Here is a 27,588-nt window from a genome sequence, read left to right on the forward strand (position 1 = left end):
CCATCATCTGGGATGCACTGCCTGAAAGAGTGGAAGCAATTGTAACTTTCAAAAGCAAATTGGAAATATACTTGAAGCGGAAAAATTTGCAGGGCTATGGGACTATAATTGGATAGTTCTTTCAAAAATCTGGCACAGGTACGATGGGCTGAACTTAACTTTGTTTTTTGTAGTTTGACTGAGGGTTTCAAGATACTGAAGCTTTAAAAAAAAAATTTAATTGGGTTTGGAAAAGAGTTGGTAAATTTTATTGAGGTCTAATAAAAATTACAGATGAAACTTACCTAAACTGTGGCTTCATGCCAACCCAAAACTGTTCTATTCAAACTTTTATTTAGATGCCAAGAGTTATTTTGGAAAAGACAAAGCTCTGAGACATACTGCTTTCTTCTTAGGCCATGCTTATAATCATAGAATAGTACAGAGAGAAGGAGGCCAATCTCTCTTTCCACTATCACTCCCCATTTGATAGTCTTTGTTGTCCAGCTCCTGGTGTGATGGAGTGGCTGGTTTTGTACTCAGGTTACCTTCAAATGTCTCTGTCCTCAACGGGCTGCCAGAATCCAAGCAAATGAGTAGGATGAAGACTCCTATCAGATATTTTCATTCCCCCATTCCACCCCTGACCTCCAATTGCTGCTTCCCTGCAACATTAATGAGATCTGACACTCACAGGAGGATCAAGCCCACTTTCTACCTCTCTTTAACACAGGCGTCAACATGTTGGTGTTCTAAAATTACAGTAAATCTCACATTGGTACTTCATAAAAGCACATAAAATAGTTAACCCTGTAGAAAAGGTAAATCTAGAATATTAGTTCAAATGGCCCGATGATTCCATTGCAACAAAAATGCTAGCAAGTCACAGCACTGGAGAGCAGCAGCCCCAAGTTCTCCATTAGGATAGCCTTAATGGATCAGATTGGGTAGAGGGGGCTGAAGTGGAGGTGCAGCAAGTACCCCCACCCTGCAAGAATTCGTAAATAGGCTTTGGATGTGCCTACATGTCATTTTGAGTTGCCAGTTTATTTTGAGCATTATTTTTGCTAATTTTCCAGGTTGATATGTGTGGAAAGGTAAATTGAGTACTAAGGAAATACAGTAACCAACTCGAGCAGTGGACTATCAGTAGGATAGCTGAGGAGGAAGTCATGGAATTATTTAAGGTACAAATAAATATTGTAAATGGGGGCAGGGAAACTGTATGTTCTTTCCATCTGGGCAATTTCTCTCAATGCATATCTACCTTGTAATCTAAAGAACACCAGCTTATTACACCAAACATTTGTTATATGTGGATGTTCAACACAAGGTTGATTGCCTTTTCAGGGTTTGTTTTCTGCACTGTTGCTGATCCCGCTAACTGTCACACAGTTTTTAAAACAGGGACGGGAGTGGTGGGGGTGGGGGGGAGGAATTTTTTATGACTCTTTATTTCATTTATCATCAGTCTATCACTAATAAATATAAATCTAAAACTGCTTTAAACTAATGGCACCATTTTTAGGGAACTAGCCAGGGGCAGGTAAGGAAGTGGGTTCCACCATGTTATTCCTTTTTTTGTAAATTAGCAGATAAAGAGATATAGTTGACCACACCATTCTCCTCCAACGCCTCTCCTCTGTTGTCCAGCTGGATGGGACTGCTCTCACCTGGTTCCATTCTTATCTATCTAATCGTAGCCAGTTATCACTTGCAATGGCTCCTTTTCCTGCTCCGGCACAGTTACCTCTGGTTTTCCCTAAGGATCTATCCTTGGCCCCCTCCCATTTTTCATCTACATGCTGCCCTCAGCAATATCATCCAAAAGCACAGGTTTACATGAATGCTGATGACTCCAAGCTCTACCTCACCACCACCTCTCTCGACTCCTCCACTATTGCTAAATTATCAGACTACTTATCCAAATCCAGTACTGGATGAACAGAAATTTCCTCCAATTAAATATTGGGAAGATTGAAGCCATTGTTTTTGGCCTCCGCTCCAAACTCCATTCCCTAGCTACCGACTCCATCCCTCTCCCTGGCAACAGTCTGAGACTAAACCAGCCTGTTTGCAACCTCTGTGTCATATTTGATGCTGAGATGAGCATCCAACCATGCATCTGTGCCATCACTAAGACTTCCTATTTCCACCTGCTTGACATCTTCTGAATTTGCCCCATCTCAGCTCATCTGCTGCTGAAAACCTCAATCATGCCTTTGTTACCTCTAGACTTGATGATTCCAACGCACTCCTGGCTGGTCTCCCACATTCTACCGTCCATAAACTTGAGGTCATCTAAAACTCTGCTGCCCATGTCTTAACTCGCACCAAGTCCCATTCACCTATTCCCCATCTTGCTCGCTGACCCACATTGGCCCCTGGTCAGGCCTATTTGGTTGGTCTGTTTGAGGACACCAACCTGTGTGCTATCCATGCCAAAAGAGTGACCATTTTGCCCAAAGACATCCAGCTGGCACGACGGATCAGAGGGGAGCGTGCTTAAAACTCTCCATTTAATGACATTTTCTCCAGACTATTTTGAAGTGACACACAAACTATTTCTAAAACATTATTGGACTGCAAACTTGGCTTCTTGTGGAGGCTGGGCCTTTATTTTGTATTTTAAAATACAAAACAGATTTAAAAATACTCATCCTTGTTTTCAAATCCCTTCATGGCCTCGCCCCTCCCCATCTCTGTAATTTCCTCCAGCCACGCAACTGTCTGAGATATCTGCACTTACTTCTTCTAACCTCTTGATCATCCTTGATTTTAATCGCTCCACCATTGGTTAGGCCCTAAGCTCTGGAATACCCTCCCTAAACCTCTCCGCCTCACCACCTTTAAGACACTTCTTAAAACCTACCTCTTTGACCAAGCTTTTGGTCATCTGACTTAATATCTCATGTGACTCGGTGTCAGGTTTTTTAAAATAATGCTTCTGTGAAACGCCTTGGGACATCTTGCTCTGCTCCTTCACTTTACTTCAAAACAGCCATTATCCTGAGCAGGAGGAGTTGGGTCAGGATTGTTGGAAGGGGTTTTAAATGTGTTACATGTAATACTGTTCACAAACAACATTGCCAATGGGTAATGTTTTCTTTGCACTGGAGCAGCATTAGAATAGAGTTACACTGGATTCAAATCAGGACATTTCAAACTGCTTGCTGTAAATGGGGACTAGTTACAACTGATCGATAATAAACAGCGACCTCTATACTAGAAAATAGTGCTTCACAAATTATTACTGTATTTGCAATGAGTTAAACTGTTTGTGTTTTCTAATTTTTGCAGGCTACTCTTCGACTCTAGTCCTAGCTTGTCTTTGAGGTGCCATTTAAACAGCCCATGACTGGAGGTGATGAAAATGCCAATACTACTGATCTTTGTAAAATCTCTAAAGAGTCATCTGGCACCATAAGCATCTTGAACGTGCTTCTTCCTATACTGATGGGTTTATAAACTTGCATGTCATAGGATTTACTATGGAACTAATGACAGAAAAGAGTAGTGTTACGGCCAGGTGAGGAGGGGGTCACAGGCTGCCCTCTTGCCCTTCTTGCTTACCACCTCAGTGAAGGTTTTACCTTTAATGTGATCATGAAAGAACTAGTCTGACCGGTTTTCTTGAGTTTAAACAAGTAAGAGGTGAGTTTATTATACTTAATCTAAACCCGATCTAAAAAAATAATAAAATTATACTACACATTCACACAAGAATCACCCACACACAAAAGATTACAGAGTTAGGAAGGTACTGGCCTCGAATGTGCACGTCAATATTCCAGCAGTGAAAACCACAAGAAAGCCTGTTTTTAAATTTTTCAATAGGGATCAATTTGGTTTCCCATTTCTAATTTGTCATTGGGTTACAATCACAGACTACATCCCCCAAATTTCTGTTATGGCCAGGTGACGAGGAGGTCACAGGCTCTCCTCTTGCCCTTCCTCTTATTTGACCTCAATAAGGTTTATTCCTTTTTTTAAACCATGGTTGTGCTTACCACCTCAGTGAGTGTTTTAACTTTTACCTTTAATGTGATCATGAAAGAACCAATTAGACAGGTTTTCTAGAGTTTAAACAAGAAAGGGGTGAGTTTATTATACTTAATCTAAACCCGATCTAAAAAAAAGCTACGCTTTCACGCACACATTCAAATGGAGAATCACACACGCAAATAGATTACAGAGCGAAAAGTAGATTCTGTGATTGGATTAGAGTCCAGGATAATAAAAATTAAATACAGAGTCTGTGAGGTTGGATGATTCGGTGGTTTTCCAGCTGAAGTTGTATTCTTGAAGTCTTTGGTTGGTCAAAGTGCACTTTGTGGCTAGCCCACTTGGCTCAGGATTTTCTTGGAGGCAGACTTGTAGGTGGCTCTCTTCCCTTGGTCTCTGTCTGTAGCAATCTATAGGCTTGGAGAGAGAGAGAGAGAGAGAGAGACGGAGAGAGGCACACAGCTTTCCTGCTGCTGCACAGTCTGAGTTACTGGCTTGGCTCTGTTCAAGGAAACTTCCAGCTTTCACAGAGCTGGACTGATGGTCACATGACTGCCTCAGGGTATTTTCTGGAACCTTCTAATGAGATTCAAGGTTCAGAATTGGTTCCCCAGGCTGATAAAATTTTCACTTTGTGCGGTTTGCTCTTTCAAAGTCAAGCTGTTAGGATTGCCTTGAAAGCCATGCTAATGAAGCAATCTTAGGTAATTCAATCACTTAGAGCGAGACATTATTCTGGGTCCATGCTCCTCAGACCTCTGTCTCGGGTTGGGGCCTTGGAATGTGAAAAGGTGTTTCAGATGCAAATTGTGGTGTCCCTCTTAGCTTTCTGTTTTAAAAAAAGTTAACTACAGGATTTTATTTCCATTAAAAGCTAAATTGTGGCGAGTCGAAGAGACTTAGTAGTTGGCAGGAAAAAAGACAGAGGCGCAAGGGGAGAGCCAACTGTGCAACAGCCCCAACAAACAAATTTCTCTGCAGCACCTGTGGAAGAGCCTGTCACTCCAGAATTGGCCTTTATAGCCACTCCAGGCGCTGCTTCACAAACCACTGACCACCTCCAGGCGCGTATCCATTGTCTCTCGAGATAAGGAGGCCCAAAAGAAAAGAAAAGAAGAAAAGTTTAATGTAAGTTTCCATCCGATGAGTTAATATTCCTCATTTGGCATATCGTGTTTTCTTTCCAGTAGAAAACTGGAAAATAAGGTTTACAGGAACCAACACTAATGCATATATTATGTGGAAAGCAGACAATACAATAGACTATAACTGTATCAATATATTGTATAGAGAACATGTACTGATGAAAGTCTCAGGTATGGTATGTATGAATGTACAGTATATATTGCTTATAGATTATACAGAATTATGTACCATGCTATAGTGTACTGTTTGATAGTGGAGAATAAATGGAAAAGGGATTTATATTGTGCTTTTCATGGTCTCAGGACTTCCCAAAGCACTTTACAGCCAATGATGGCACTGTTGTAATGTGGGAAACACAGCAAGCTCCCGCAAACAGCAATGCTCAGATAATCCGTGATGTTGATTGAGGGGTTAATATTGGCCAGGACACCGGGCATTAATCCCCTTCACTTTCTCAAAATAGTGCCATGAAATCTTTTAAGCCCACTTGAGGGGGCAGGCAAGGCCACGGTTTAACATCTCATCTGAAAGACGACACCTCCAACAGTGCGGCACTCCCTCAGTACTGCACTGGAGTGTCAGCCTTGATTTTTGTGCTGAAGCCCTGCAGTGTGCCTTGAACCCACAACGCTCTCACTCAGAGGTGAGAGTACTACCAAGTGATTCTGTGAGCCGTGGCTGACACTATATGTGATTATATACCTTCAGCTCCTATACTGTTAATTTGTACTACTACTATGTCATGACAATGCTCACATTCAGACTTATCACTGTGTAAATGTCTGAAAAACAAGTTAAACTCGCATCCAAGTCTTAATATAGAACAGAAATAGTTGGCAATGAGTTTATTGCTCTAATTCAATCATGAGAATCTGAACACTTTCACAGAATATGACAGTTTCATTCTATAGTTTATGAGGCCAGAACCACTTTGATGGAGTGAAGAAGCCAAGAAAGCATGAAATGAAGTGTTCAGCCAATCAAACCCCTTATCAGATCATGTACAATCTACCCCAGTTCAATGTAACCCATTGCCTTCCAGCTATTGTTCACGCTGTGAATCATTACTCAAAGGACCAGTGGCTCCAAAAAAAAAATGCTAACCATGAGTGAAGCACTGATTCACCAAGCTCGTGTTTTGAATCTGCTTGCTAATGTTTCTGGAAACACAAAAAATCTCATCTCTCTCAGTCGACAAAAATATAAATTATTTACAGTCTGTCCTAGTCAGGTCAGAATTATTATTTAAACACTGCCTAATGTACAAAGAAGTTCTCTTTTATTCACTATTACATACAGCTCTGATGTTGTAGTATAACCATAGGGTACATATGGTCAAAATATTGCTGACAAAATATTACGAGGAGTGGTTTCACCAACAGGAAGGTACCATGCAGCTTTTAATTTGCTTATTAGCATGTCCTTGCCTCCCCTATCAGGTCGCCAAACTGCTTTGCAACACTACCAAGGCAGAGTACCAGCAAACACAGGAAAACCTACAGCGCCACACATGACACAATGAGCCAAAGGCATTGGGTTGGTAGCAAACATTTGGTTTGATTATCACTGTTTAAAGTGGTGAGGAAGCCATGTCTGTGCATGCATAAATGTTGTCTTGACTTGTGTCATTTAGTGACAAGCTAGCACATTTGCGCAGCTCTGGTTTTGTTGGTATAAAAAGGGTATTAGTTACACAGACAGAACATTTCTCCCCCTCTGTCAATTTATTCTTCTCTTTTAAATTCATTCTTGGGATGCAAGGTCACTAGCAAAGTCAGCAGTTACTGCACACCCCTAATTGCCCTTGAGAAGTTGGTGGTGAGCCACCTTCTTGAACCGCTGCAGTCCATCTGGTGTAGATACACCCACAGTGCTGCTAGGGAGGAAGTTCCATGATTTTGACCCAGTGATAGTGAATGAACGGCAATATAGTTCCAAGTCAGGATGGCTTGGAGGAGAACCTGCAGGTGGTGGTGTTCCCATGCATCCGCTGCCCTTGTCTTCTAGGTGGTACAGGTCATGGGTTTGGAAGGTGCTGTCAAAGGAGCCTTGGCGAGTTGCTGCAGTGCATCTTGTAGATAGTACACACTGCTGCCACTGTGCGCTGGTGGTGAAGGAAGTGAATGTTTAAGCTGGTGGATGAGGTGCCGAGCAAGCGGACTGCCATGTCAAGCTTCTCGAGCGTTGTTGGAGCTGAACCCATCCAGGCAGGTGCAGAGTATTCCATCACACTCCTGACTTGTGCCTTGTAGATGATAGACAAAGTTTGGGGCATTGGAGGTGGGGGTGGTCAGGAGGTGAGTTATTTATTGCAGAATTCTCAGCCTCTAACCTGCTCTTGTAGTCACAGTATTTATATGGCTGGTCCAGTTAAGTTTCTGGTCAATGGTAACCCACAGGATGTTGATAGTGGGGATTCAGCAATTGTAAATTTAAAAAATGGTACAGAGAAGGTATTAGATAGACTGGGGTTGATAAGCCACCAGGACCACATGAGATGCATCCAAGGATACCGAGGGAAGTAAGGGTGGAAATAACAGATGCACTGGCCATAATCTTCCACTCCTTAGCTACAGCGGTGGTGCAAGAGGACTGGAGAACCACAAATGTTACACTCTTGTTCAGGCCAGTCAGTTTAACCTCGGTGTAATAAAAGCAAAATACTGCAGATGCTGGAAATCTGAAATAAAAACAGAAAGTGCTGGAAATACTCAGCAGGTCTGGCAGCCTCTGTGGAGAGAGAAGCAGAGTTAACGTTTCAGGTCTGTGACAAATTTGGATGTGCATCACCTTAGAAAATGATAAAACTTTAAGAATATGTCAGAATGCAGCTGAATTTCTGATTTATTTGGTGATGGGCTAGGTTTCCGGTAAAACATGGATTCGAAATGATCTTTTGCATGTTACAGATTGACCAACTGTCAGCAATTTAGTTGGAAATGAGCTTCTATTGGAAAAGAAACTTAGAATGTAGTTGAAAAAGGTAAAGAAAATAAAAGACTTGCATTTATATAGTGCCTTTCATGACCACCGGATGCCTCAAAACGTTTACAGTCAATGAAGTACTTTTTGAACTGTAGTCACTGTTGTAATGCAACACTGTTGTAAAGCAGCCAATTTGCACCCAGCAAACTTTCACAAACAGCAATGTGATAAAGACCAGATAATCTGTTTTTTGAGGGATAAACATTTCCCAGAACACTGGGGTTAACTCCCCTGTTCTTTTTCTAAGTAGTGCCATGGGATCTTTTATATCCGCCCAAGCAAGAAGATGGAGACTTGGTTTAATGTCATCTCCGACAGATGGCACCTCCGACAGTGCCGTCAGTACTGCACGGGAGTGTCAGCCTTGATTTTTATGCTCAATCCCTGGAATGGGACTTAAACTCAGAACCTTGTGATGCAAGAGGTGAGAGTGCTACTAACTGAGCTATAGCTGACATGGACACAGCTGATCCTTTAAATTTTCTTTTAACACAATGGCCAGAACTTTACACCACCACCCACCCCTCCCCCACCCCCAAAGAGTGGGATGGTGGCAGGGGGGGGGGGGGTGCGTAAAATGGAGTGGGAGGCTCGGGGGGGGGGCCCTTCCCGACCCGCTCCTGCCTCCGTCAATTTACATGGGGCAGCAGCAGCAAACGGCCCGCTCGCCCCAGGCCAATCAAGGCCCTTAACTGGCCAGTTAACTGGGAATTTACACTTGGCTGGTTTGAGGCCCAGGCCCGAGAAAAGTCATGTTAAAAGTAGGAAGCTTTCGGACGTCCTGGGGCGAGGACGGGGCCCACCCGATCAGGCCCTGTGCCTGATGGAGGGCCATGCCTTAGGCTCCAACCACCCTCAACGCCCAACACCCCCCTGTCCCCCATAATCAACCACTCTTGCCGCGCCGGGGCCCAACTGATCACCCCTGGCTAGGCCCCAAAAACTTACCTTTTCCCAGGGACGTCCTTCCTCTTTTTCTCGAAGCTGGATAGCAGGCCTAGCAGTGGCCACTGCTCCTGGTGGCGCTGCTGGGACTGAGAGCTGCCAGCCCGCTGATTGGCCAGCAGCTCCATTAGGCAGGACTTCCTGCCTCAATGAGGTGGAAGTCCCGCCTCAGACCAATTAAAGGCCTGGGGACCGTAAAATGTGGTCTGGATCCCCAGGCCAGGTGGAGGCAGGATTGCCACCGACTTTTTGGTTAGTAGATGGCTCCTGTCCGACGTGGGCAAAATTCTGGCCAATGAATCTGAATCAGATATTGTCCAAGTCCCTGTACCATGGAATCTGCAAATTTATATTATGGGACTGATTCCACAATGGCAAGCAGAACAACTATCTTGTGAGAACTTTTTAAACGATGATCAACGCTTGACCACTGCAGATGGCAATCAAAATTGACTTTGATGGCATGCACGGGAGGCTGAGCTACTCAAACCAACCACCCCCTTCCAACCCTCACAACAGCCAAGGGGAACATGGCTGCCTGCACTTTGGCCAGCAATGCTCACATCTCTTCTGGACCTTCCACATGGATCCTGATGACACTGAACTCAACGTCTGCCACCTCTGCTAACCCCTTCATTGCCTCTGAGCTTGTCCAGCATTTAATCCTGGATTATCCACAATTTCCCACAAAATTTGGAAATCATCTTTAACCCCCAGCAAACTCCATACTGTTACCACTGACTCCATCTCCACCCTCTCCTCTTCCAGTCACAGTCTCAGACTGAATCCGACCATTAGCAACCCCAGGATTCTATTCCATCCCATATCCTCTTCATTAGTAATGCTATCGACCTCCAATCCCACCTCTACCTCAAGTCCATCTGCCGCTGAAACCCTCATCCATGCCTTTGTCAGCTCTTCAAAAACTCCGCAGTTTATAATCCTAACTCACACCAGGTCCTGCTTTTTCATCACTCCTGGTTTCCTCACCTGCATTGATGTCTATCTGTGAGCCAACGCCTCAAGTTCAAAATGTTCGTCCTTGTGTTTAAATCCCTTCATAGCCTTGCCTCTTCCTATTTCTATTTCTGCAAGCTTCTTCAGCTCTATAAGCCCCCACCCTCCTCTGCTACCCCCTCCTCCCAAACTCGACCTTCTTCTGATTGTAGGATCTCCTGCAGTCCTTTTCTGCCTCCACCGTAGGCATTCAGCCGCCTCGACCCTCTTTAAAATATCTCAGATCAAGCTTTTGGTCACTCCCTATTACCATTTGCTAATTTGGCTCAGTGTCAATTTTATTTGGCCTTATGCGCTTGTAAAGGAACTTGGGAGGTTTCTCCATGTTAAAAATATTATATAAATACAAGTTGTTGCAAATTTCTAAAGCCATTTTTGTTCATGGAGAAGGATTTTACTATGAAATATCATCACAATGAACCTAACCCTATCCCACAAAACAAAACTGTAGGAAATGTTTGACTAAATCAGAACAAACAAAATGGTAATTAATTACTCATTAATGAGACATGATATGCAAAGCAAGTGCCAATCCCCCTCCACAAACCAACAGAATTTATAGAACATTCTCAAATAACAGTAAACAGCACATTTTTTGGAAAACAGACAAGTTACTCACTGCATTCTGGATTTGGTTTTATCTGAGTAACTTTAAAAAGAAGGGAATAAATCCAAAACACAAAGACTATTCGGGCTCCAACTACAATTCAGTTTGCTGTTTTCACCTTTGCTGGATAATCTTTAACTACTGATTGCTTTGTCCTGCCAGGGATTAGTATAAAACAAAGAAACGCAGGTGTTCTTTATCTTAAACTGATTTACCTTAAACTGATAAGGGATCTCTATTTGATTTTGACCTGTTACCAGAGGCCCATAAAGGTCAAGTTCATTTTATTGTCAATGTCTCTTTTTCAATATATTAGGAGTCAGGGTTCAGCTGTATCAAAATGTAGCATCTTCAGTTTCAAACCATACCAATAGGTATTACAAATTTTTAAAATGTTATATTTATTCTTACCAGTGTTTACCAATGTTAGTTGTCATCTTTAGACCAACCCCATTCAGACAGTTATAATAGACATTTTGTGCCAAGATCGAATCCTTTGAATATTGCATTGCTTGTAGTGTTTTTCAGTTACGAAGTCATTCAAAATTGATTTAACTCAGTGGTGTGAATTCAGTTTCAGAAGGTCACCTGTCTCCACTTAACTTCACGCTCGGTACAGTTGAAATTTATTAATTTAGCAAATGCAAATCACCAGAGCCAAGCAATAGCCTCCTCATTTGCTAAATTTAAGGTGATTAGTTCATCACTTAGTCTGTAGAGGGGATACTCCTCGGTAATGTGCAGCATTGTTTGTATCTCTCCACAAGTACATAAGGGGTTTGTACTGCGGCCCCAGCGGTGGAGTTTGGCTGCGCAGGGGTCCTGGCTTGTCCTGAGTCTGTTTAGCAAGGACCACTCTCACTGTGGTAGTTCAAAGCCTGCCATTCGACAGATGGGGTTTGTCACAAGGACCTTCTTCGTGAATTCCTGTGTTTCCCATTCCTTGATCCAAAGGATATCCTCTGGTAGATCTTGCTCAGGAAGGTTGCTCCATACGGGGCGCTGAGATGGAAAGCGGGCAGTAGGTGGATTGAACATGTCATTATGGAGTGGTAGGTGAGGTGCAGCATGAATGGTTTCAACCAGCTTGTGGGTTTTCATCAGTCGGTGGATGTGTGGGGGAGTGATGTTTGCGAGGACAGGAAGCCAGGGGAGGGGTGTTGAGGGGACGGTTCCAGTTATGATGTGCATTGTTGCATTCAGTTGAGTATCAACAAGATGTGTGTGTGATGACTTATGCCAGATGGGTACACAGTACTCTGCTGCTGAGTATGATGGGGCAAGTGCTGAGGACAGAGTGTTGTGGCAGCAGTGCCCCACGTAGATCCAGCAAGTTTGGTTAACAGGTTGTTTCTGGTTTTGATCTTTGCTGCTGTTTTCTTCAGGTACTTCTGGAATGACAAAATCTATCCAGAGTCACTCCCATTATATAAGGTTGGGATCATGCTTTAGTCTTTGGCCATCCATGTAAATATGCAATTCTTTTTTAGCACCGGTATTGTGGAGGTGGAATACACTGGGCATGGTTTTAGAAGGATTCTCTGTGAGGCGCCATATGCTGCAGTAGTCCATCAACTTTGTAACGTCTTCATTAAGGATCTGGTCCAGGATGCAGAAGGATGGAGCTTGGGTGGCACAAATGTCATCAGAATAGATTAACTTGTGAGAATGTATTTGCTGGCAGAACATATGTATATATGTTGAACATCGTTGGGGCTAGCACTGAGCCCTGTGGTAGTCTGTTGGCCAGTCTTCTCTATGCACTTCTCCCTTGTCCAAGGTGGACTCTAAATCGTCTGTTGTGAAGGAGTGTTTCAACAACTGTCCCGACCCAGGTTGGAAGCACTCTGCTTTAGGAGCAGGCAATGTGCCACACTGTATCATAGGCAGCTGTGAGGTCCAGTAGCACTGTGCCTGTCTTCAGCTTCTTTTGGAAGCCATTTTCGATGTAGGTGGTGAGTGCCAGAACTTGATTACATGTGCTGCACCCCTTACGAAAACCAGCTTGGTCGACATTAGGATGGTCTTTACTTCCAGGAGATGTGCATTTAAATACAACTAGTGCAAAGCAAACCTTTATAAAGTCCTTAGGTTTTTTTGAACTTAATTTCTGATCTTCTGAATCTTAGCAAAGAACTCATTTTCATGTTGGTTCTTTGTAAACTTTAAAATTAAAATGGTATTCAGATTCTAGTGTGTGATGCTGGCACAATCAAGCACTACACATCCAGGTCAAAGACTGCTGTGGAATCTCAGTGAGTCCCAACTTGTAGTATAATGTGGTTTACTGGGCATTGGGTTGTTATTGGATTAAATGTGCTAATCATATGCTATACCTCATCACAGGAAGTGATGTAACACCATGTGTGTGGCTGCCTCCTATATAGGCTTGGAAGATGTAAACCATAGTAGTAAGACATGTTTAATAAAGCTCTTGTTTCTCTTAACCATCTGACTCTTCAGATACACTGTACTAGTCTAACAGAAAGCAGAATAATACACAACTCTCAAACTAATAGTAGAACAATACACTTAAAGTAGATCCTGGTGTGATTCCAACCATTATCCTATTTTGGTTGGACAAGGTAATAAAGTAAATGGCTGTCAGCCACACAAACAGAAAATTCTGAGTGGTTGGGGCTAATTCTTCTACCATTCGTGTGTCTCATGTCAGTTATACCTAGGAGTGGCATAGAAGACATCCATTGTCGCAGTATGTGGGCCAGCAACCCCCCCGCCCCCCACCCACCCCAAGAGGGTATGTCATGGATTCAGAGGAAGAAAGATAAATTAAAGAAATGGTATAAAAACAAGAAATGCTGGAAATACTCAGCAGGTCTGGCAGCATCTGTAGAGAGAGAAGCAGAGTTAATGTTTCAGGTCAGTGACCTTTCATCAGAACTGGTCAGGAGTTATCAGAAATAAAGAAATGGTGTTTGGTTGTGATGCTACGATATGATCATGAATTAATATAAAGTGCGCAATGCCACAGACATTGTACAAATATTAAGCCAAAAGTCCTTGAAAAATGACAAATGAGTATGACTTATTAAATAAAGGATATGCAGTTTTCCTTGTGAAATGATTATTATTTCAACCAGTGAGGAGATGGGATCATTTAGTGATCAGTCAGTGTGATGAATTGAAATCAGAATTTAATATTTATCCAGTAACTAATTAGGCACACACGCTGTGCTTCTCAGTTTTTGGTCCTTGTAAGAGTGTTTTTAAATCTAGAAAAAGCATAGAAGGATTATCACAATGTGTGGAGCAGGCTCGAGGGGTCAAATGGCCTATTCCTGCACCTATTTATTATGTTCTTATGTTTGGCCATTTTGCTAAGTGATTGTGGCATAGGCACTGGGGAAATATTTTGCCAGCCCACACATGGTGAATGGAATGTTTTCTGTACTGATTCATTCATGACTATTGAAACAGATGTGAATGATGCAGTGACTTAGCACATTAGAGCACTCAACCCATTGGTTGAACGTTCGTGACTGCATTTTCTCACATGATAAGTTACTAATCTCAGTATGCTGTGGTGTGGAGGTTTGGCAACTCATTAAAGGGGAGGGGAAGTTAGAGGCAGGGTATCCCTTGACTGCTCGAGTGCCTCTCTTGTGGGCAATTATCAAGAAGCAGAGACGGCAGCTAGTTATGTGATCCTCTTCCCTCTCAACTGGGCTTGGCACATGGCACAGAGGAATCGATAAGAGTATATGACTTTATTTTATTTTGGCGCAAGACATCATGGCACTGACATCAAGCATATGGTAGAAATACAGCAATAGGTTTTCTTCCCTCAAGAGTATTTTAACAGACAATCATCTTCATTCAAGTACAGGTGAGAAAGTAAATTTAAGGTACAATTCTTCCCTGTGATACTACCTTCTTTCATGGAAAGAAAACCAAAAATATCAAATAAATTTACCAACACAATTAAATCACAAACCATGAAGTTGGTTATTTTAGCAAGGTGTAAATAAAGACATTTGTAAGTTATTATCATGCCTGTGTCCTGGCCAACATTTATCCCTCAACCAATAACATAAACAGATTATTTGGTCATTATCTTATCACTGTTTGTGTGCAAATTGGCTACCATGTTTCCCTACATTACAACAACAATTCCATTTCAAAAGTGCCTAATTGGCTAGAAAGTGCTTTGGAAGATCCTTAAGTCGTGAAAAGTGCTTTATAAATGCAAGTTCTTTCGTTTTGCATTTTATAACTGATGCAATATTAAATATTATCTGACAGACTTTTTTTTTTATTTCCAAAATATACTTTATTCATAAAAATCTGTAAAGATTACATTGCCAAACAGTTTGCAAACCACACCAAAAAATACAAACATTGCAAAAGAGATCAGTTTCTTTCAATACTGTCATGAGTTTCTTCCCAACCCTTCTGTTTCACAACTGTCATGTCAATTACAGTTTTACATTTACAGCAATTGAGAATATTAACGATACAGTTCGAGGGGTTTCCCATGGATCCAGCCCCTCAGTCCAGCTTGGTGGGGGAACCCTACACTGTGGTCTTTTCCCCATTGAGCCTTTGCTGCGGCTGCCCCAAGCTTTAGTGCGTCCCTCAGCACGTAGTCCTGGACCTTGGAATGTGCCAGTCTGCAACATTCGGTGGTGGACAACTCTTTGCGCTGGAAGACCAGCAAGTTTCGGGCAGACCAAAGGGCGTCTTTCACCGAATTGATAGCCCTCCAGCAGCAGTTGATGTTTGTCTCGGTGTGCGTCCCTGGGAACAGCCCGTAGAGCACAGACTCCTGTGTTACAGAGCTGCTTGGGATGAACCTTGACAAAAACCACTGCATCTCTTTCCACACCTGCTTTGCAAAGGCACATTCCAGGAGGAGGTGGGCGACCGTCTCTTCCCCACCACAGCCAACGCGGGGGCACTGTGCGGAGGGGGCGAGACTTCGGGTGTGCATGAAGGATCTGACGGGGAGGGCCCTTCTCACCACCAGCCAAGCTACGTCTTGGTGCTTGTTTGAAAGTTCTGGTGATGAGGCATTCCGCCAAATGACTTTGACGGTCTGCTCGGGGAACCATCCGACAGGATCCACCGTTTCCTTTTCCCGTAGGGCCTTGAGGACATTCCGTGCAGACCACTGCCTGATGGACCGGTGGTCAAAGGTGTTTTTCCGCAGAAACTGCTCCACGAAGGATAGGTGGTACGGCGCCGCCCAACTGCACGGTGCGTTCCGTGGCAATGTGACCAGGCCCATCCTTCGCAACACCGGGGACAGATAGAACCTCAGCACGTAGTGACACTTGGAGTTTGCGTACTGGGGATCTACACATAGCTTGATGCAGCCGCACACGAAGGTGGTCATCAGGATGAGGGCCACGTTGGGTACATTTTTCCCGCCCATGTCCAGAGATTTGAACATCGTGTCCCTCCGGACCCGGTCCATTTTAGATCCCCAGACGAAGCGGAAAATGGCTCGGGTGACTGCCACGGCGCAGGAGTGGGGTATGGGCCAGACCTGCGCCACGTAGAGCAACAACGTGAGCGCCTCGCACCTGATGACCAGGTTCTTACCCACAATGGAGAGAGATCGCTGCCCCCACATGCCCAGCTTTTGTCGTACCTTGGCTACTCGCTCCTCCCATGTTTTGGTGCACGCCCCGGCACTTCCGAACCATATCCCCAGCACCTTCAGGTAATCTGACCTGACGGTGAAGGGGACAAAGGATCGGTCAGCCCAGTTCCCAAAGAACATGGCCTCGCTCTTGCCGTGGTTAACTTTGGCTCCCGAGGCCAGTTCGAACTGGTCGCAGATGCTCATCAGTCTGCGCACGGACAGCGGATCCGAGCAGCAGACGGCGACGTCATCCATGTACAGGGAGGTTTTGACCTGAGTGCCTCCGCTGCCTGGGATTGTCACCCCTCTTATGCTCGCATCCTTCCTAATAGACTCAGCAAAGGGTTCAATACAGCAAACAAACAAGACCGGGGACAGAGGACAGCCCTGTCTGACTCCAGATTTGATCGGGAAACTTTCAGATTCCCACCCGTTGATTGACACTGCGCTACTGATGTTTGTGTAGAGCAGTTGGATCCAATTGCAGATTCCCTCCCCAAACCCCATTTTGGAAAGCACGTCCATCATGTAGGTGTGCGATATCCTGTCAAAAGCCTTCTCCTGGTCCAGGCTGATGAGGCAGGTGTCCACCCTCCTGTCCCGTACGTAGGCGATCGTATCCCTGAGTAGCGCGAGACTATCAGAGATCTTCCTGCCGGGTACAGTACAGGTCTGATCGGGATGAATCACCAACTCCAGAGCAGAGTTGACTCGACTGGCTATGACTTTGGACAGAATCTTGTAATCAACATTAAGCAGTGAGATGGGCCGCCAATTTCTGATTTCTGCCCTCTCCCCCTTCTGCTTGTAAATGAGGGTGATGATGCCTTTTCTCATGGATTCTGACATGCTGCCGGCCAGGAGCATACTCTCGTATACTTCCAGCAGGTCTGGGCCGACCCAGTCCCACAGGGCCGAGTACAACTCGACCGGTAAGCCGTCGCTCCCGGGAGTTTTACTCGTCTCGAAGGACTCGACGGCCTTTGTCAGCTCGTCCAGAGTTAGCGGCTTGTCCAGTCCCTCCCTCCTGCTGTCATCTAAGACCTCTGTGATAGATGACAGGAAGGACTGGGAGGCTCTGCTGTCTGTGGGCTTCGCGTCATACAGCCCAGCATAAAAGGATTTGCTGATCCTGAGTATGTCGGGCTGCGAAGACGTTACCGAGCCATCTTCTTCCTTCAGGCTGCTGATAACAGAGCTCTCTCTGTGTACCTTTTGGAAGAAGTAACGCGAGCACGTCTCATCCTGCTCGATGGAGCGGACTCTGGACCGGAAGATGATCTTGGAGGCCTCCTTGGCAAAGAGCGAGGCCTGCTGGCTCTTCACCTCTTGGAGGTCCTCCTTGACCTCGACCCCCATTGACTGCAACCGGAGTAGATTTTGCATAATTTTCTGGAGTCGGGACAGTTCCCTCTGCCGCTCGGGTGACATCGGGGGGGTCTTGTAGGCAGAGAGCATTGGGTTGTCCTCAGCTGCTTCCATCTGTTCCTCCTCGAAAACATCACAGCTCCCGGTCTCCCGGAGCTCAGGTGCGCCAGACGTGTCTTTGCTCCCGGTGTCCCGGAGCTGAGATGCGTTGGCCACGTCGTTACATGTGGGGAATTGGGGTTGGGGCACGTCGGGCCCATCACAGCTTCCAGTGCCCGGGGGCTGGGATGCTTTATCATCCATCTCGGAGTTCTGCCGCCTCTTTTGAAGGGGCTGTCGTTCCAGCATTTCCCCGTCCAGTGAAGAGGAGTTGTTGCAGTCTGATTCAGAAGAGAGCCTCCTCTTGCCACTGGTTTGGGTGGTGGCTTTGGGATGTTTTTTCTTTGTGGTTTTCCTCTGGACCACTTGCCACTGACCTGTTTGTCCATCTGCTGCCTCCTCCTCCATTGATTCTGTCTGTGGAGGAGGGGTTTCCGGGCGCTGGGTAGGTGCTGGGTCGTTGGTTTCAGCCGCCTCCCCTTCCTTCTCAGGTTGAAGTTCCTCACTGCGGAGAAGGTTGCTGGTCTCCTTTCGAACAGCGGACGCCTTCGTCGAACCTTCGCCCGGCCATTCCTTGGACCTTGCCGCCTGAGCATAGCTGAGACAACGTTTGGGGCAGGTCTTGTAGAGATGGCCTGCCGCACCGCACAAGTTGCAACACTTAGTCTGCTTACAGTCCTTGGTCTGATGGCCTTCCTCCTTGCAGTTCTTGCAAACAACCGTGCTGCAGTTGGCTGCCATGTGACCAGATTTGCCACAGGTGCGGCAAACTCTGGGCTGCCCAGCGTAGACCAAGAAGCCTCGACTTCCCCCGATAGCGAAGCTGGAGGGAGGGTGGATGATGGCTCCACTGGGATCTACCTTCAAGGTCACCTTGACCTGCCGCTTGCTGGTCCAGATCCCAAAGGGGTCCTTGACATCAGTGCTGCTGCCGGCCACCTCGACGTACCTGGCGAGAAAGGTGAGTACATCCACCACCGGAACATGGGGGTTGTAGAGGTGAATCGTCACCACCCGGTCCCGTTGTGACGGAAGCGTGAAGAGCGGCTCCGCTGTGAGGATCGACAGTGGCGCCCGGTCCCCTTTCTCCTTGAACGCCTTCAGGAACTTGATGCATCCCGCCACGTTCTGGAACGTCACGTCGAAGTATCCACTGCTGGGGAAATCCTGCAGGCAGAAGACGTCCGTCGCTTGAAATCCGCAGCAATCGAAGAGAATTTTCTTGATGAAGAAGGTGCGATCGACCGGTGCATCTCCTTCCTTGTCCTTCACGACCACCCGAACGGTGTTGCGCATTCCCTGGCCCGAAGCTCGAAAATTGGTTATAGCCATTTTACTCAAAGCTTCCCCAGGATCAAAAGGCAATGATCATGGTCTCTTCTCAATCAAATAAGCACTGATAAGAACAGATACTACACTTGATCTTAGCCAAAAGGCCGAGAAGAGACTAGCACTTGTCACAATAAGAAGCCCATCATATGGCAGATTGTAAACTCTAAACAATATTTACTTCAAATCTCACAACAACGCCCTTACGGTAATGATGTTTTTACATATGAAATAGCCTTTAGTAGCAGGGAGAAGAAAATCCCAAAAAGTGTGGGTGCAAGAACACAGCCCTGTTTCACACCACTCAGGATAGGAAAGGGCTCTGATGAGGAGCCACCATGTTGAATTGTGCCTTTCATATTGTCATGGAATGAGGTGATGATACTTAGTAGCTTTGGTGGACATCCGATCTTTTCTAGTAGTCTGAAGAGACCACGTCTGCTGACGAGGTCAAAGGCTTTGGTGAGATCAATGAAAGCAATGTAGAGGGGCATCTGTTGTTCACGGCATTTCTCCTGTATCTGACGAAGGGAGAACAGCATGTCAATGGTCGATCTCTCTGCACGAAAGCCACACTGTGCCTCAGGGTAGACGCGCTCGGCCAGCTTCTGGAGCCTGTTCAGAGCGACTCGAGCAAAGACTTTCCCCACTATGCTGAGCAGGGAGATTCCACGGTAGTTGTTGCAGTCACCGCGGTCACCTTTGTTTTTATAGAGGGTGATGATGTTGGCATCGCGCATGTCCTGGGGTACTGCTCCCTCGTCCCAGCACAGGCATAGCAGTTCATGTAGTGCTGAGAGTATAGCAGGCTTGGCACTCTTGATTATTTCAGGGGTAATGCTGTCCTTCCCAGGGGCTTTTCCGCTGGCTAGAGAATCAATGGCATCACTGAGTTCCGATTTGGTTGGCTGTATGTCCAGCTCATCCATGACTGGTAGAGGCTGGGCTGCATTGAGGGCAGTCTCAGTGACAGCATTCTCCCTGGAGTACAGTTCTAGGTAGTGCTCAACCCAGCAGTCCATCTGTTTGCGTTGGTCATGAAATCGTGTGACATTGATCACAAGTCGTGGGAGTCAGTTGCCAGCATTCGCCAGAGCTGGCGGGCAGCCATGAAGACAGGGCTAAATTGTGGCGAGTCGAAGAGACTTAGTAGTTGGCAGGAAAAAAGACAGAGGCGCAAGGGGAGAGCCAACTGTGCAACAGCCCCGACAAACAAATTTCTCTGCAGCACCTGTGGAAGAGCCTGTCACTCCAGAATTGGCCTTTATAGCCACTCCAGGCGCTGCTCCACAAACCACTGACCACCTCCAGGTGCATATCCATTGTCTCTCGAGATAAGGAGGCCCAAAAGAAAAAGAAAGGAAGCCTTTAGTGATTTTTACTTTATTTTGAATACATTAGGTCTTGTATTTTCAAGAACCTAATAAAATCTTGAAATCAAATCCAAAGTGGCTGAGATTGTAAAAGACTGAGTTTCAATTAAACTGAAATGAAAGACTCAGCTAGAAATAATTCATTAAACTGGGATGAACTGCTTTGATATTCCCATTTACACTGATCACTTTATGCTTCCTTAATCCCACAAAATATTTGGAGGCATGTTAACAATTGTAAAACGCGCCGAACTTTTTTGTCCAGAGTAGTTGTTGGGTGGGCGGTGGGGTGGAAGGGATGATGGTTTAATGAAGAACCTATTTTCTCTACCATTCCCTCTCGAAGCTCTGCTGTTTGCACCTCATAGTTGCATTGGTAACCCTTTCTAATGGCATGATCTGGGCTGTGACAGTCTTCACAAAACTATTACCAAAGGTGCTCTTTCCTGATCTGATAAGAATTGCAACAACCCATTCCCTTCCCACATCATAGTTTAATTGACCCCTTGCACACTGAGTGAAACTGCCCCAGAGCAAAAATATCTGTGTGAATTAGAAAAGGCTCATCTTTCCGAATCCGTTCCAATCCTCGAGCATTTTAGCTATCCTTGGTTTTATTTTGAAGCAGTAGCTTCCCCAGTGGCACAATGAGTTAGTTCAGTGAATAGCTGAGCCATGCAGACCAGAAAAGTCCCAAGTTAAATCCCTAATACGGAGTCAGCCAAGGCTGCAATAAAGATGCCACAGTTGGCCTCAGTATCATTGTATTAGGGAGTGGGAAACTGACTACAGTTCCTGTTCCTGATCACTATCCACTGACCCCTTCATTTGCCTGAATTCCAAATGAGAGCAAGGATTTAGTTCAGCTGTAATAGCGTTATTGGTTACCTGATGAAAGGTCATAGACTCAAAATGTTAACTTTGTTTCTCTTTCTGCCTGACCTGCTGAGTATTTCCAGCATTATATGTTTTTAATTTCAGATTTCCAACAACTGCAGTATTTTGCTTTTGCTTGGTTCATTTGTGATCCCTCTATGTCAAATAGTCTATTGACATACACTGTTAGGGACCCAGTTGAATGGTGAGCTATCATGGGCAGCCAGCACCAGTGGAGCAAGAAGACTCTACTTTAGACGAGGAAATGTTGGCGTAAAAATGAAGATTAAAATAAAGGTCGGAACAGTTGAAACCCATGACGTAGCTATAGTTAACAGAAACAAATTTTACCTTGATGACATTTTAATCTTTCAAAACCAAGCAGGTGGAAGAGACACAATGTGCTTGTACTGAACCACACTGCACATATACTGTAGGCTTGGTTCAACTTAATATCACTTCCAATTCAAACAGCGGAGGGAATTTCTAAAAAGAACTGAATGTAAAGTGAAAAATCAATGCATTTGAAACTTTTACCAAAAACAAATGACAAAACATTCTGGCAGTGGCAGGCTGTGACTAGTGGGGTACTGCAAGGATCAGTAGTTGGGCCTCTGCTGTTCACAATATATATATATCAATGATTTGGATGTGGGGACCAAGTGTAATATTTCCAAGCTCGCGGATGACACAAAACTAGGCGGGAATGTGTGTTGTGAGGAAGTTGCAAAGCGGCTTCAAGGGGATTTGGACAGACTTAGTGAATGGGCAAGAATGTGGCAGATGGAATATAATGTGGAAAAATGTGAGGTTATCCATTTTGGTAGGAGGAACAGAGGTGCAAAGTACTTAAATGGTAAGAGATTAGAAAGTGTAGATGTACAAAGGGATCTGGTGTCCTTATCAATAAGTCAATGAAAGCTAACATACAGGTGCAGCAAGCAATTAAGAAGGCTAATGGTATGTTAGCCTTTATCACAAGAGGATTTGAGTACGGGAGTAGTGAAGTCTTGCTTCAATTGTATAGAACCTTGTTTAGACCGCACCTGGAATACTGTGTGCAGTTTTGGTCCCCTTACCTTAGGAAGAATATTATTGCCATAGAGGGAGTACAACAAAGGTTCAGCAGACTTGTTCCCAGGATGGCGGGACTGTCCTATGAAGAGAGATTTGGGAAATTGGGCTTGTATTCTCTAGAGTTTCGAAGAATGAGAGCTGATCTCATTGAAACCTACAAAATACCTAAAGGGATAGATAGGTTGGATGCAGCTAAGATGTTTCCCCTGGTTGGGGAGACTAGAACTGGGGGACACAATTTCAAAATAAGGGGGAAGCCATTTAGGACCAAGATGAGGAGAAATTTCTTTACTCACAGGGTTGTGAATCTTTGGAATTCTCTACCCCAGAGGTCTGTAGAAGCTCAGTCATGAGTATGTTTAAAGTAGAGATTGACAGATTTCTAAATACCAATGACATAAAGGGATATGGGGATAGTGTGGGAAAAAGGCATTGAAGTGGATGATCAGCCATAATTGTATTGAATGGCAGAGCAGACTCGATGGGCTGAATGGCCTACTCCTGCTCCTATGTAAACCCACTACTCAAAGTACCTAATTAGTACACACCTTTTAAGTGCTAATGGAGAGCCAGTATCAATAGTAACATTATTGCAGTTAGTCCTTTTGGAGTCAGGAAGTAACTTCTTGGGAAACTTATCTGTCACTATTGAGAGGATCAATGCAGTTTTCTGCATGTTTTTGCTATTTTTCTGATAATAGGAAAGGCAATAACAAACCTTGGTTTAAAACATATGTTTCTGAATAATATTTTTGGCTAAAATATACTTGCATTTATATAATACGTTTTCAATTTGAAACATTCAGAAGGGCGAGCAGTGAACCACAGCTGGGTTATTTACGTCGGCAAATGTAGTAACATATGCACCAACAATCTACCACACAGAGGTGAATGGTAGAACGAGCTGGCTTTTTGGGGTGATACTGGCTCAGGCAGGGAACCCACTGCTCCTTTACAGATAATGCCATGGGGTCTGCAATGCTGATTAGAACAGGTTGACAGGACCTCACTTTCACCTCCCATTCAAAGCAGCATTCCCAACTGCACTGGATAGTAAACCACCTGTTATAGTAAAAGCAAAATACTGCGGATGCTGGAAATCTGAAATAAAAACAAGAAATGCTGGAACCACTCAGCAGGTCTGGCAGCATCTGTGGAAAGAGAAGCAGAGTTAACATTTCGGGTCAGTGACCCTTCTTCGGAACTGTTATAGTAATGTTGATTGAGGGATAACTCTTCTATCTTTTACATCCACCTAAGAGGGCTCATGGGGCCTCGTTTAACTTCTCGTCCAAACAATAGCTGCATCTGGCAGTGCAGTGCTCCCTTAGAAATGCACTGGAGCATCAACTTTGATGTTTTGTGCTCAAGTCTCTGGAGTGAGGCATTCTGATTCAGAGGCAAGAGTGCTATCAAGTGAGCAAAGCCTAGATCCTGTGACAATTCTGCTAACAAAGTTTTTTTGTGGATGAGAGGGAGGAAGTGATTAAATACTGAATGTTCCTTCCCATTCAAAAATAAGCTGAGCTGTTTACTTTGTCCAGTGACAACATTTCTAGCTCCACAGCAGCACCCAGTGGCTGGAGTTAATATGGAGTAAGGCAAGAAAGCAATTTCATCAAGAAATGGATTAACAAAACTTTCTGAAAGATCATCTGCAGGCTACCATCTTAGTCCGCTTAGGAAATGAATCATTCAGACATCAATCTGAATCAAGAAACCAAATGTTTACAACTCCGGGTTGAAGGTGATTGTTATAGATGATGCAGATTAGGTCAATTGGCAACAGCTACGAGCATATTTCACAAGGGCCAGGGTCTGGTCTGCAACAAATCCCTCTTCCAACCCCACCCTGCCTCAACTGATGTATGTTGCCCGTCCAATGGCAGCCCCAGAGGCAGAGCTTGCTCAAACTTAATTGGGCATGGGGGCGTCCAAAGCATTTTAGAGTTGCCATGGTTCATCATCCAGAACAATTATGTGGTAAGGTAGGCTATGACCGGGGAGAAAAATTTATGAATATGCAGCAGAAAAATTATAGCTTTTTCTTTTGAAACATTATTAAAAAGATAGAGTAAAGCTAACCTGTACTCCTTTCTGCAGATGTTTTTGAAGAATACTGTAATGGTTGGTTAGAATCTGTCTTTACATCTTTCTATTAGCTCAGTTACAGTAAAGATATTATGGATCATATAGTCTGCATGTCAGAAGAATGGCCAACACACAACTGAAGCAGAAGCAAGATTGAAGCAGATTTCCATGGTCCTAGATTAAGATTGAGCTGGGTTGTTTATGGGGTCAGACTAGGTTCTTTGATATGTCACTTAGCCAGGAGACAGCAGCTTTGTTACACATGGTCAAACCATTCATTGATATACAAGGTCTGCATCAGCTGTTGCATCAAGTAATTCCATGCACTGGGTGCTTCAGTGGATATTTGAACTGCATTGAAAGCTCTTTGTTCAGAAACTGAGATAAATACTTGAGTCCTATGTATTTAGTTTCGGCAGTCTCTTAAATTAGAAACAGAGAGATTGACCTAGGAAGCTTGTTGCCCATATCATTAATTTGGGAAATCTACAAAAGTCCGCTTCAAATCTTGCAGATCACCAGACTCTCAATTTTCTGAAGTTATCTTAATCCTTTGTCCATTGTATTGTTTCAAGTATTTTATACCCTAAGCAACATGATTTATGATGTTAGTATACTACCTCGTAAATAAATCTGACCTTATGGCTGAAGGGAGCTGCAGAAGTAGAAACTATTAGAACAAAGAACAAAGAAAATTACAGCACAGGAACAAGCCCTTCGGCCCTCCAAGCCTGCGCCAATCCAGATCCTCTATCTAAACATGTCGCCTATTTTCTAAGGGTCTGTATCTCCTTGCTTCCTGCCCATTCATGTATCTGTCTAGATACATCTTAAAAGACGCTATCGTGCCCGCGTCTACCACCTCCACTGGCAACGCGTTCCAGGCACCCACCACCCTCTGCGTAAAGAACTTTCCACGCATATCCCCCCTAAACTTTTCCCCTCTCACTTTGAACTCGTGACCCCTAGTAATTGAATCCCCCACTCTGGGAAAAAGCTTCTTGCTATCCAGCCTGTCTATACCTCTCATGATTTTGTACACCTCAATCAGGTCCCCCCTCAACCTCCGCCTTTCTAATGAAAATAATCCTAATCTACTCAACCTCTCTTCATAGCTAGCGCCCTCCATACCAGGCAACATCCTGGTGAACCTCCTCTGCACCCTCTCCAAAGCATCTCCATCCTTTTGGTAATGTGGCGACCAGAACTGCACGCAGTATTCCAAATATGGCCGAACCAAAGTCCTGTACAACTGTAACATGACCTGCCAACTCTTGTGCTCAATACCCCGTCCGATGAAGGAAAGCATGCCGTATGCCTTCTTGACCACTCTATTGACCTGCGTTGCCACCTTCAGGGAACAATGGATCTGAACACCCAAATCTCTCTGTACATCAATTTTCCCCAGGACTTTTCCATTTACTGTATAGTTCACTCTTGAATTGGATCTTCCAAAATGCATCACCTCGCATTTACCCTGATTGAACTCCATCTGCCATTTCTCTGCCCAACTGTCCAATCTATCTATATTCTGCTGTATTCTCTGACAGTCTCCTTCACTATCTGCTACTCCACCAATCTTAGTATCGTCTGCAAACTTGCTAATCAGACCACCTATACTTTCCTCCAAATCATTTATGTATATCACAAACAACAGTGGTCCCAGCATGGATCCCTGTGGAACACCACTGGTCACACGTCTCCATTTTGAGAAACTCCCTTCCACTACTACTCTCTGTCTCCTGTTGCCCAGCCAGTTCTTTATCCATCTAGCTAGTACACCCTGGACCCCATGCGACTTCACTTTCTCCATCAGCCTACCATGGGGAACCTTATCAAACGCCTTACTGAAGTCCATGTATATGACATCTACAGCCCTTCCCTCATCAATCAACTTTGTCACTTCCTCAAAGAATTCTATTAAGTTGGTAAGACATGACCTTCCCTGCACAAAACCATGTTGCCTATCACTGATAAGCTCATTTTCTTCCAAATGGGAATAGATCCTATCCCTCAGTGTCTTCTCCAGCAGCTTCCCTACCACTGACGTCAGGCTCACCGGTCTATAATTACCTGGATTTTCCCTGCTACCCTTCTTAAACAAGGGGACAACATTAGCAATTCTCCAGTCCTCCGGGACCTCACCCGTGTTTAAGGATGCTGCAAAGATATCTGTTAAGGCCCCAGCTATTTCCTCTCTCGCTTCCCTCAGTAACCTGGGATAGATCCCATCCGGACCTGGGGACTTGTCCACCTTAATGCCTTTTAGAATTCCCAACACTTCCTCCCTCCTTATGCCGACTTGACCTAGAGTAATCAAACATCTGTCCCTAACCTCAACATCCGTCATGTCCCTCTCCTCGGTGAATACCGATGCAAAGTACTCGTTTAAAATCTCACCCATTTTCTCTGACTCCACTTAGGGATGGGAGAACCTATATTTTTTTTAAAAATAAAACTTACCTTTCCCCTCATAGCTGCCATCCCAAAAAACAAGGTAATGCCACAAATGACAGGGTATGTATGCAATGAGGCTCAAAGGTGGCTTCAGTCTCAACTTTAAATAGGTGACACGAAATGGCTGTTGGATAAACTGCATTTGGGAAAAGGATGAAGGGACGAAAGGTTATTTAAAAAATTTTTTTTCATCTCTGCCAAGAGCATCTCTCTCATCTGAAGGGTTCTTTTCTTTCTTTGCATCAAATCATTAAGACACTATAGATCAGCGACAGCAAACATGGGAAATGTGAATCAGCTGAGAGCAAAATCTTTCCCCATCTGCAGTGTTCACCACCCAAATGGGTGACAGATATGCTGCAGAAAGCAAAACTAAGTGAAGGCTATGTCTCTCACCTATAGAGTCTTAATGCACTGATCCAAAGAAAGAACCCTTCGAGAGATTCTGGGCTGGATTTTATTTGTGCGCCGCAACTCAAGCCTTCCGAAATGGAAAGGCCGCTGCACAGCCCCCACGATATTAGGCGCGGGGGCTGATTTTAAATAGAGGGGGCGGGGCGGCCGCCCCCGATGACGCAGAGAGGGCAACTGCCGCATCCTTGGCGTCGGTGCCATTTTTAAAGGGC

The 27,588-nt window shown here is 44.6% G+C and overlaps 1 long non-coding RNA gene and 1 pseudogene across 1 annotated transcript; one reads left to right on the forward strand and one right to left on the reverse strand.

Annotated features, from left to right (window-relative positions):
- Positions 1-51: 51 nt before the first annotated feature.
- On the forward strand, positions 52-4,433 carry LOC137347930 (uncharacterized). Its single transcript, XR_010969043.1, has 3 exons — positions 52-138; positions 1,059-1,166; positions 3,280-4,433. It is a non-coding gene; the product is annotated as an uncharacterized lncRNA (long non-coding RNA).
- Positions 4,434-19,098: 14,665 nt separating this feature from the next.
- On the reverse strand, positions 19,099-19,207 carry LOC137348279 (U2 spliceosomal RNA; annotated as a pseudogene).
- Positions 19,208-27,588: the final 8,381 nt, after the last annotated feature.

This window comes from Heterodontus francisci, chromosome 33 (assembly GCF_036365525.1).
Source record: "Heterodontus francisci isolate sHetFra1 chromosome 33, sHetFra1.hap1, whole genome shotgun sequence".
NCBI lineage: Eukaryota > Metazoa > Chordata > Chondrichthyes > Heterodontiformes > Heterodontidae > Heterodontus > Heterodontus francisci.